Here is a 12225-nt window from a genome sequence, read left to right as displayed (position 1 = left end):
CCTTTTATTTGTAAAAGCCTAACTACCCTTTTGCATTCTGAATTAGCATTTTTAAAAGCCAAAAGATTCTATTAATATTTGTCTAACTTCTAGATCTGATATTATTCTATTCACACACACACATACACACACACACACACACACACACACACACACACACACACACACACACAAAGGTCAATGAAGGCTTCTTTGGGGACTTGAATAATTTTAGTAAATGACTCAGACACCCATTTCCTGATTCTTCAACCCTGTCCCAATCATTCAAAGCTGCTATATGAATTGGGCCAAGGTGTGATCATCAAATCCAAACTGTGTTTGCAAATCAGCATACTGGTCCTCACAGAGAAGCTGGTCTTGGGAAATTTCAGTATCTCTAGCTCTACTTTCTTTTACGATGACCCTAGACTCCACCATGTTTTCCATCTGAGGACCAGCTTCCAATATTGCTGTAGTTAACTCTTTCCAGTCTTGTGGAATAATTCTGGTCTGAGTTGTCCATGAATTTAATATCTGTTTTAGAAAAGGTGAATACATACCATATGAAACTATTGCTTCCTTAAATCTCTTTAAATCTAACATTTCTACAGGACCCGGTTAACTCCTGTGTAGCCTTGAGGGTGTCTATCATCTGGTGGTCGTTCTTGAATGGTAACTAGATAAGTAAGGTTAGTTTTCTAATAATGTTGGGCTGCTCCTCTTCAGTTTCATAATGGAATGGTGCAGTAGATTCTGTTCTAAACTCCTCCTGTCCATGTGTGAATATTTTCCTTAGTTTCATTAGTAGGTCTTTCTAAGGATTGTATCTTATCAATCAATTCTTTTATATTTGTCATGGATATCAAACCACTTTTTAAAAGATAAGACATGAATTACCAAACTGATAAGATTATAATTGACATTCTGTCAATCCCAGCTAAGTTGGTTAACCCTTCACTTAATTTTTCTATTTTCAAACCATCCATGGTGGAGCCATACTGAGACCTAATTTCCTGCATCATAATATTGTTCCCCATTTTTAATGTGGGGAAAAACTTTTTTTTAAATCAAATTCTCCCCTTAAGAGTTCCCAGGTGTTAGCTGGGCATTGTTGGGGGCATACCTTTAATTCCAGCACTCAGGAGGCAGAGGCAGGCGAATCTCTGTGAGTTTGAGGCCAGCCTGGTCTACAGAGCTAGTAACAGGACAGGCTCCAAAGCTACACAGAGAAACCCTGCCTCGAGAAACCAAAAAAAGAAAAAGAGTTCCCAGGTGTATTTCCAGATCTGCTGACAATGATAGTAAAGTATGAGGCTGGCTGTCACTGTGCTGCAAGCCGTGCAGAGAATGAGGTCTGGCAGAGGGCAGCTGCAGTTGCCTGTGTGATGCTGGGAGCTGAGAGTGTGTGGCAGTGGCCTGAGAAAAAGGGTCCAGGGGAAGCTCACAAACCACAGGGAGAGGGAGCAAGCTGCCTGAACAGGGGACACAAGGGCACATGCAGAAAGAAGCCTGTACGGCAGGAAGGAAAGGTCTGCCGGTGGGCAGCTAACTCTGGAGGTGTTTGGGGACTAGCCATCTGTGGGATTTGGGGCCAGCAATGGGTGGCAGTTGGAGGCTGCTCTAGAGGGGCTGCAATAGGGAAATCCCAGACTTGTGTGGAGGACCTGGGCAGAGGGAGGGAAAGCCAGCCATGTGGCAGTAGCAACTCCAGAGGCTGCAAAGCTGGTGGCAAGTGGCTGCCCTGTGATCTCTTGACACCAGGTGAAGTATTTATCTAATTATTCTTTTGTCAATAAAAACCTGGGCATGATGATATTTTTGTTTATGCTCTAACAGATTAAGCTTGGCTGAAGATCCAAGTGCAAAGCTAGCTGTAGCTGTAGAGACCAGGCGGTGGTGGTACACATCTTTAATCCTGGCACTCAGGAAACAGAGGCAGATGGATCTTCGAGGCCACCATGAGCTACGTGTAATTGATCCCTTGTAAAAGAGAAACAAAGCTCACACAAAGGTGATCTGAGCACTTGGGATGCCATGCCTTTAATCCCAGCACTAGAGAGGAATATGAGGTGGGAGGAGCTGGGTGTGTCTGAGCAGCAGTGCAGTCAGGGGCAGTGGATTGACCCTTTGGTCTGAGCATTGGTAGAGCCCAGAACTCTCCAGTGGCTGGCCACTTGGCTTCTCTGATCTTCAGCTTTAACTCCAGTATCTGTCTCTGGGTTTTTATCATTCATGCTACACTTGGGAGTCAGATATCCAGGCAAAAACCTGATTGACCAGAGAAGTGACAGAGAAGTGACCTCTTCTCTCCTTCCTGGATCCAAAAAGGCACAGAATCTTTCTAAGCCCCTCCCTACTACTTCCTGTGTTCCTGTATAGTTCTCAGTCCTTCAAAATCTGGATGGCAAATTTTGGTCAGTCAGTAGCTAGCTTTGTCCACTGATTCAAAGTAAACTTTATTGGTGGTCTCAGGAGTGTCACAGTGCAATCAAAATATCCTCCAACACCAGCCCTGATTTTGGAGAAGGGTATAACTATGTATTCCTGCCTCAGCTGCCCAAGTGCCTGGCTTGGGCTAAACGTCTTTTGTGATCCTCCTGAGAACAGAACCTGTCCTAAACAATGTGGCAGGGCTAAAGCTACAGATCTGGGAGATCAAGAGGTTCACAGATAGGAAAAGAAATGGGGGGGGAGGGGCTGCAGAGGCTAGAATCCAGGAAGGCAGGAAACAATTCTCTAAGGAGAATACAATTGGCTTTGTGGGTCCAAATATAGGACCCCTGAGCAGGACAAGCCCAATGTCTGCTGGCTTGTTTGTTGAAAGGTGAGGACAATTTCTACAATGAGTTGCAGAAGGTGGGGTCTCCACTTCTCAGAATCTTATCTCATTTTGTAACTGTACGTTATGCAAAACTTTCTCATTAGTCCTAAGAATTTGTCAAGAGGCTTTTCTTCCTTTCTCTTCCTTCCCTTTCTTTCTTTCTTTCTTTCTTTCTTTCTTTCTTTCTTTCTTCCTTCCTTCCTTCCTTTCTTCCTTTCTTCCTTCCTTCCTTCCTTTCTTCCTTTCTTTCTTTTCATCCTCTTTCTCTCTCTCTCCTCTTTGAGACAGGATGTCACTGCATATCTCTGATTGTTCTGGAACTCATTACGTAGATCAGGCTGGCCTCAAACTCAGAGACCTGCTTGCTTCTTCTACTCAAATGCTGGGATTAAAGGAAGGTGTCACCACTGCCTGGCTAAGGACACTACACTTGATCTATTAGAATTTTTGCATATTGTCTCCTTATTTTCACATAAAAGCTATTTTTTTTAGGTAATAAATCCAAAATAAGGAATATAAATCCAGGACTGTAATATCTTATAATAATTCTTTGTGCTTTCATAGTAATATATATTTCTCTCTTACTAGAAACCATAATGGTCTATGGAATTTTTTTTTTTTTTGCAAAATGCCTCCTTAGCCAAGAAAAAATTTTCTTTCATATTACATGTTACATTCTTTTCTTGGAGGTTCAAAAAGACCCTGAGAAGTCCCTCAAAGAAATTCCTCAAACTTGGGTAAGCATTACATTCTAAACTGATTTCTTTATGCCGAGCATAGCTGTCTGCCTTATGAGACATCACGAAGCTGATTAGTTGCTATACTGTAAATTTGAGGCCAATTTGACATCCGTGAGACCCTATCTCAAACCCCCAAACTGATTAGTTAACTGAAGAATTTTCTCAAAGTATCTATTACTAACTTCAAAAATAGTCTGTGAAGCTAAGGGCCATGGTGCCAAGATCTACTTAGCTTTTGCTGTTTTGGTTTATTGAGACAGGTTCCAATGTAAGCCGAAGCTAACCTCGAACTTCTGATCCTTCAGCCTCTACCTCCAATGTGCTAGGATTCCAGGCATGTACCATCAAGTCTAAGTAGCTTTCCCTGCCTCTTTTTCTGTGTTTAGCCTTTCTTTTTCTTTCCTTTCTCCCCATCTCTTCCTTTTCCTTCCTTCCTCCCTTTTCCTTCTCTTCCTCCTTTTTCCACTTCCTTTATTCTATTATTTTTGAGCTCTGGAGATTGAACCTAGGGCCATGTGCATGCTGGATGAGCACTCTACCACTGAGCTAGATTCCTCGGGGAAAATCTGTTCTTTACTCTTTAATGGCTGCCAACATCATAAGACATCCATACACACCTACTTTTTGTTTTCCAGTTCAGAAGATCTAACTCAGAGTCTTGCACACCCCAGGCAAGTACTTTACTGAGCTACACCCCTAGTCCAATATGGACAACGTTTATGTATAAGCGAAATAAATTTTAAAAAATGGTAACTCCCTGTGAGATAAGTCCTGCATTCCTAAAGAGAGGAGGAAATATGCATCTTAACTCTCCTGTCACCAACACATGCTCCTGCTCCTCAGGGGGACACAGCAGTGGGAGACAGGTTCATAACCCCACCAGTCTCGTCCGACTAAAATGGAAATGGGATTTTCTTCAGCTTCAGTAGTCCCCACTGATCCCAGGCCATCAGTTCTTACGCCAAGTTGTTTCCTTACCTAGTACAGACACATACGTGCTTCTGGAAAGCTGTTCTTTCTCTGTTTCTGTACTGTGTATCAGTCAGAATAGGACAAGGGAAAATGTAAAAGCCTCGTGAGCAGGCTCAGGGTCTATGGCCTGATTATGTACATTTCCCTTGCATTGCAATTTCTGACCAGATCGTATTTACTCTGGAGCTTATCTTGAAGGGATTAACGCTGAGTGTTTCCCTCAGTAGATATCACCCTGCAGTGCATCTGACTTGTGTGCGGAAGTTGGAATAAGCACGGGTTTGTTCCATTCTAACTCTCTGAGTCTGCAGTGAGACACTCTGCAAGTTGCTCTGTCAGCAATGATCTTCAAACCCCTCCCCTCTTTCTCCAGAGTCTGTTACTTCAGTTGAACTAAAATTTCCTATGTAGCTAAGAATGACCTTGAAGCCCTTATCCTCCTGCCTCTATCTCCCAAGTGCTGGATCACAGGTATGTGCCACCATATTCAGTGTAGAGGGTACTGGGGACCAAACTCAGGACTTCCTAATTCTAGAATTCTAGGTAAACACTTTACCAGTTGAGATCTCTCTCTCTCTCTAAGTCATTTTCTTTTCTTCTCTTCCAAGCCCCTGTACTGCCGACCATATCAGAGTCTTGTATTGGCTAGGTAGCCACTCTGTCACTGAGCTCATCCTCAGTCCCAACAAACCATTTTCCAATATGCCCTTGCCTTCTTTTCTTTTCTGAATTTGGTTTAAAAGTAACAATAAAGGACTATTTTTTTTTAAAAAAAGGAAAACTAATAATTCTAAATCAATTGTCCAAGTACAAACAAATTGTTTCTGTGGCTCTGGTCCTTGATCATATGTAGAGACTTTTATTTGTCTTTTCACACTTTTATCTTTTTAAAAGAATTCACGAAGCAATGTAGTGATAGCATTTGCACAATATTCTATCAGGTATTTAGCTAACCATCCCCTGCTGGTGGGCATTTAAGTTGATTCTTTATTTTTAGTTGGATTTGGGTTTCTTTTCGAGCCAGTTCCCTTGGGCAATTTTGTGTGAATCTGGTTATTGGGTCAAAGGATATGAACGTTTTTTTTTTTTTTTTTTTTTTTATGACTCTTGTTAATGATTACTAAATTGCTTCCCCTAAGATCGAACAGATTGGTAGAGCACCAGCTTCCTGACAACCCCTGAGGGCTCAAGCGTGCAAGGCCAGGACTTACAGATTTAGTCTGTTTTCCCATGACAGATGGAAGGCAGATCCATTTTGTCATTCACACTACCTTACTGGGAAGTCAAGAAACCTAATCATGAGTGAATAGCAAGTATCACTGTCTGGCTGACTCAGACCATCTCCAGTACTGTCCTTGCATCCTCTCTATTTCTCCAAGAACTTGGGAATTTAGAGCTCTTAAGAAAACTAATAATGAGGCGGGGGAGGGGGGAGAAAGGAAGAGTATGAAAGAGAGTATAGGGCACATGCGCCGCGGCTCACATGTGGCGACACTCTGGGTTCAAGGGTGGCTAAACTCAGACTGTCAGTTTGGCATGACCAGTGCTTTTACCACTGAGCCATCTAGCTGGCCCAGAAGCTCTTACTAGCTCTTACCTTACAGGTGGGAAAAGGATGGGGAGAAAGCCCTAGTATCTTTTCCAAGGGTCACATAGGTGGTACTGAAGTACATACAGTCTGAACTGTTACCTGCTGACTTGAGTTTTTCACCACTGATTTCCGAAGTGGCCAGATACTTTCAAAGTCATAGCTATATTGGCTGAAAATGAAGCGTAACATATTTGGGAGGTTGAAGATTTGGGAGGTTCTCCAGCCACTTCCATTAAGAGGTAGAGTCTACCTGGGCTCAGGGAGTAAGAATACTAGCGGCTCAGGATCAAGGACTTGAATGCATCCATGTAAAGTCACCATGGCCTCATATACACATGGGACAGAGACAGGAGTATTGCTGGGCTGCTGGCTGCTAGCCTAGTTCCAGGTTCAGTGAGCTACTCCATCTCAATAGAATAAAGCCTGAAAGGTATTTTTAGAATGGTAATACAAGTGGTTTAGGTATAAAACTTTTGATTCAGTAAGATAGGATAAGTAAGACAGTATTCTCTCTGAATTTGCCAAATACAAATGGATTGGATATTGTATATTTAATTCTTACCTGATAATTGTTCTTAGTGTTTATAGTTTTATTATGTTAGAGTTAAAACCCTTCCTTTGCCTGGCGGTGGTGGCACATACCTTTAATCCCAGCACTCAGGAGGCAGAGGCAGGTGGATCTTCATGAGTTCGAGGCCAGCCTGAGATACAGAGTGAGTGCCAGGATAGGCTCCAAAGCTACACAGAGAAACCCTGTCCCAAAAACCAAAAATAAATAAATAAAAATAAAGCCTTTCCTTTTTATTTAGACAATACCTGATAATTGTTCTGATTATATATAGTTTTACAATGTCAGATTTAAAACTTTTCCTTTTTATTTAGACAAAAGTGGGAAATGTTGTGGGATAGTGTGTGAAGAAGTATTGCTGTGATTGGTGTATAGAATTTGAATAGCCAATAGCTAGGCAGGATGGGATAGGTGGGATTTCTGGGGAGAGAAGGGAAGAGGAGGAGGAATCTAGGCACAAGAAAGAAGCCAGGAGACACAGAGAGGAAACAGGAAGTACAAGATGGAAGAGGGGTAACATAGATTAATACAAATGGATTAGTTTAAGTTATAAGAGCTAGCTAGGAACTAGCCTAAGCTATAGGTCAAGCTTTCATAATTAATAAGAAGTCTCTGTGTCACTATTTGGGAACTGGCTGGTGAAACAGAAAGATTCATTACATTGAATTCGTGGTCCTTTTTCTCTGCTTCAGTTGCTTAAGTGCTGGGATTCCAGCTGTGCACTTCCTGAGTATTGTCTATCCTCAGTTGATAGGATCCGTGAGTGTGGACCAATTTTCTCACCCAACCCTCTCCTTCATCTTGGATCTCAAGGCATTCGTCATCCAGAATTTGGTGTTTACAAACTCTTATTTGCTTTTGTTTTTCTTTATATACATCTATAAACAACATATTGTGGGTTTTTTTCCCCACAATATGTTGCATTATTGGTTAGAGAGATAGCTTAGTGTGTGAAATGTTTGTTCTATAAGCATGGAACTGAGTTCAGATTTCCCAGCACCCTATGAAAGCCAGGTGTGGGGGCACACATCTGTAAAGCCAGTGCTGTGTGGCAGAGAAAGGTTAGTCCAGCCAGTCTAGCTGAAAAAGTAAACCCCAGTTTCAGGGAGAGACCCCATCTAAAATAGATAGATAGGTAATTAACTAACTATAAATAAAGTAGACGGCCATCGAGACAGCTTAGTTGGTAAAGGTACTCTCAGAACAAGCCTGGCAACCTGAGTTTGACTCCCAGAACCCACATAAAATAGAAATAACTCTGTAATATTGTCCTCAGACCTCCACATAGATGCCATGTCAGGTACAGCCTACACACAGACACACACAGACACAGACACAGGCACATGCACACACACACACACACACACACACTTTTTTTTTTTTTGAGATAAAGACATCTCAATGCCAACCTCTAGCCTCTCCATGTGTCCACACAGGTAATCACGTATACATACATGTTTGTACACATGCAGCCCCCCCAAACAACACAATGGGGGATGTAGCTCAGTCTATAGATTATTTGCCTAGCATGCAAGAGGTCTTGGATTTGGTCCCCAGCACCCATAAACCAAGCAAGGAGTCCTGAACCTAAAAATCCCAGCACTGGGGAGGGGGGGGCAGAGCAGACGGATCTCTTTGGACCAGTTAGTATCAGAGGTGGCTTTTTAAGAGTCACTCATATTAATTATAGGCAGTTTTCCTGTCCCACTTCCAAATAACCACACCGAGTCTTAATATTAATTACAAATACTCAGCCAATCCCTCAGGCTTGTTGCTAGCTAACTCTTACATTTAAATTAACCCATATTTCTTATCTATGTTCTGCCATGGCTAGATACCTTTTCTCAGTATAGGGTGCCCATTTTGCTTCTTTCTGCTTCTGTTGGAGACTCTACCTGTCTTTCTCCTAGCATCCTCCTAGTCTGGGTCTCCTGTCCAATCTCTTCCTTCCCAGTTACAGGCCAGTCAGCTTCTTTATTAAACCAATCACAGCAATATATATCCCCACAATGTAAAAGAACATTCCACAGCAGTTAATCTATGCAGTTTTAAAATGGCACACCAGTATCTAATCAGAGAAGCAGGATGTAACTAGTAATTGATGTGTTTCAACAAGTTTTTATTTTGACCAGTGATGGTGGCAAACACCTTTAATTCTCAGTTCTACAGAGCGAGTTTCAGGACAGCCAGGCCTACAGAGAGAAACTCTATCTTGAAACCACCCTCCACCTAAGCTTATATTTTAGTCAGGCATTATGGCTCACATCTATGATCCCAGCATTTGAGAGACCAAACCAGGAGGAATGGTGAGTTTAAGCCAAACTGGACTATATAGTGAGTTACAAGCCAGCCTTGGCTAAGTAGCAAGGCTCTATCTAGAAACAAGAAAAACAAAACAACACAACAACTATAATCCTAGCACTTAGAAGGCAGAGGTAAGAAGATCCATGACCAACTAACTCCAGGATGCTCAGGTCCATCCAGTCAGATCATCTTTCCCCAGATAATAACTCCCAGTAACAATGTTTCCAAATGTAGCATTCTAGCCACTTTCAGATCTCTGGATGGTCACAATGTTTCAATGACCTGGGCACTGCGTGGGTGTGTGTGTGTGTGTGTGTGTGTGTGTGCGCGTGCCTGCCTGCCTGCATGTGTGTGCGCGTGCCTGCCTGCCTGCATGCGTGCGTGCGTGCGTGCGTGCGTGCGTGCGTGCGTGCGTGTGTGTGTGTGTGTGTGTGTGTGTCTAGGAAGATATGCAACAGTTTCCACCAGAAGGTACTTTCTGGGGTGATGGTTTAATTTTATTCCCTCCCTCCCTTTCTCCCTTTCTCCTTCCCTCTTTCTCTTCCTCTCTTTCTTCTCAAAGTTGACAAGTTTTACTATGTTGCCCAAGTTGACATCCAACTCTCCATGAGGCCAAAAATCAAGGATGACCTTCAACTTCTTACCCTCCTGCCTCCACCAGTGCTAGGATTACAGCTTATGTTACCACGACCAGTTTGTGCAATGCTGAGGATCAATTCTAGGGATTTATGAATAGCAGGCAGGCATTCTATCAACTGAGCCACATCCTAGCCCCAGAGATGTGCCATGCTTCAGACGAGGAAAGCCAGAAAGTGGTTCTAGAGAGATGGCAGAGCAAAAAGTGTGGAGGCTGAGACAATGGAAATTTGACTGCAAAGTGCCTGCTCCTATACTGTACTCCCCCCACCTCTCCTGGGAACAAGGTACCTTGGCCATCTCACCCACAAGGAAGCTCAGGTTTCCCAGAGTTACTCGGTATTTCTAGATAGCTGTGCTGTAGTGGTGTTCGGAACAGCTATACAAACTACCCGGATAAAGACAGCACACTGGATTACCCGGACCCAAGCATTCAAGCAGCTGTACACTGCCATCCAGCAAATTTAGGTAGCCTCTGGGAGGGTCCTAATTGTTAACTCTCAGGGATCCAGGGACTCAGCTAAGAGGCTTTCCTGATGTGATTGTTCTACCTGTATGAGCTTTACTATCATGGAAGGCATGTTGATTTTCTCATGCTCCAGTTCCAAGCTGATGGTATGCCCAGTGGATGGGAGGAGCTGGGAAGAGTGGAGGAGTGGGGGTCTGGAAAATGGTCCATCATACCTGAGCCAGGATATGGAGAACCGAGACTGGGGAGAAATTTTGGTGACTGGCTTGGGTTGTGATAACTGAGGCCCCTTCATCAAAGCCTCTTGCACAAGGGCCCTGCGCTGTAAGGCCAAAAGAGAGGCAGGAAACAGCTTCCTTTCCTCATCCTAATGGATTGGCCTCCAGGGGCTCAGGAGAAGAGGGCTCTGCATTAGTTTATGAAGGCTGTGTTCAGTATGACAAGTGACTTGCTCAAAACAACAGAAACTTAATTGTCTCCCACAGTTTAGACGTTCTGGAGGGAAGTCTAAAATCAGTGTATGTCCTGAAAGCTGCAGAGGAATGCTTTCCTGGTCTTTTCCCAGATTTTGATGGTTTGCTGGTAATCTTTGGCATCCCCTGACCCACCCTTTATTTCTTTCTAAAAAGGACCTTGTATGTTTTAGGCAAGTGCTCTTCCACCAACCGAACTCCCAGCCCTCTTGGGAACTTCATTCTCACAGGGCGTTCTCCATGTCTTAGTATCTTTGTGACTACTTACAAGGCTATCAATCACACCAAATCGGTTGAATTAGGTTTTTTTGTTTTGTTTTGTTTTTTCTTTTAAGAACCCTAGTCCTATTGGAATAGAGTGTGATCTCCACTTAGCACCTGTCCTCTGTTGGGATAGAGATGTGACCTCCACTCAGCATCTGCCAACAGCCTGAAAATCAGGAAGCATTTGCAGGCAGAGGAGTTTAGGATTTCAACGTATCTTTTTTTAGAGGACACCGTTCCCTCCACAACAGATTCATTCCTCTGTGTAAAATAGCTCCCCCAGGCTGTGAATCTCTATCTGCAGTAAAGCCAGCTGGTTAATGGATGGGTTCTGAGTCAGAAAGCTTGGGTTGAAATCTTGACTTTGTTGCTGTGTGTGACTAAGGGATTTGAAACAGGAATACATTGTAATCAGAGTTCTTGAGGTTGGTGGAGGATTAGGAATGAGACTTTTGCTCAGTGCTAGGGATTAAGTGTTAGGGAGTACTAGTTACTTATGTGCAGTTAGAGCCATTCCCTGATTCTTCTCATTGGCCTCCCTAGGGGTATCACCGGCCTGGCACATAACCAAATGCATTTTCTTTGTAGGGGAGTGGAATGCAGAGTGTGAGGCCTCCCAAGCACTGCCTCATGAAATGAGTTAGACAATAGATACATGAAATTATATTTACCACTTAGTAAACATACAGTCTCTTTTTAAAATTTAAAGTCATACTTGATCACCAGTGAAGATTTTCCAAGTACTGGTTAGTTCTTTTTGTTTTTTGAGAAAGGGTTCCTCTGGTTAGCTTTGGCTGTCTTAGAACTCACTCTGTAGACCAGGCTGGCCTTGAATTCAGAGATCCACCTGCCTCTGCCTCCCAAATCCTGGGATTAAAAGGGAGCGCCACTACCCTGCTAGAACCAAGTAATGGTTAGTTGTTTGTATGGTATCTTTTCTATATTTTGTTCAAAAAAATGTGCATTTAAAGTGCCGTTGCCATTGTAGTGCCATCTCGTGGGGAGGTGGAGGCAGGAGGATCAGGAGTTCAAGGTCAGCCTCAGCTACCTTGCCAGCTTAAGGCCAATGACAGTCTCAGAATATCAAATAAGCAAGGAACAAAAAGCGCCTATGCTTTAAGGTTCAGAGCAGAGCTGGCCAGCGGACCCCCCTCCCCGCCCCACGTCCTATCCGTTGTCTGAAGGCATTTTATTTTCCAAAGTTGCTGGGGGAGGTAGTGACTCTTGGTGACCCACTTCTTCGAAGGCAAACTTTCTAAAACCCCAAACCATATAGAGGGGAGTCATTTCGACATCACTGGGTTTGCGAAAATGGAAAAAGCAAATTGCACTGGAGTGCTACACAGTATCCATGTTACTGAGCAATTTCACTGGCCACTTATTATACTCCCAAGGTTACGGGAAGGCT

The sequence above is a fragment of the Phodopus roborovskii genome, unplaced genomic scaffold, assembly GCF_943737965.1.
Source record: "Phodopus roborovskii unplaced genomic scaffold, PHOROB, whole genome shotgun sequence".
Lineage (NCBI taxonomy): Eukaryota > Metazoa > Chordata > Mammalia > Rodentia > Cricetidae > Phodopus > Phodopus roborovskii.
Note: the sequence above shows the minus strand (reverse complement) of the source record.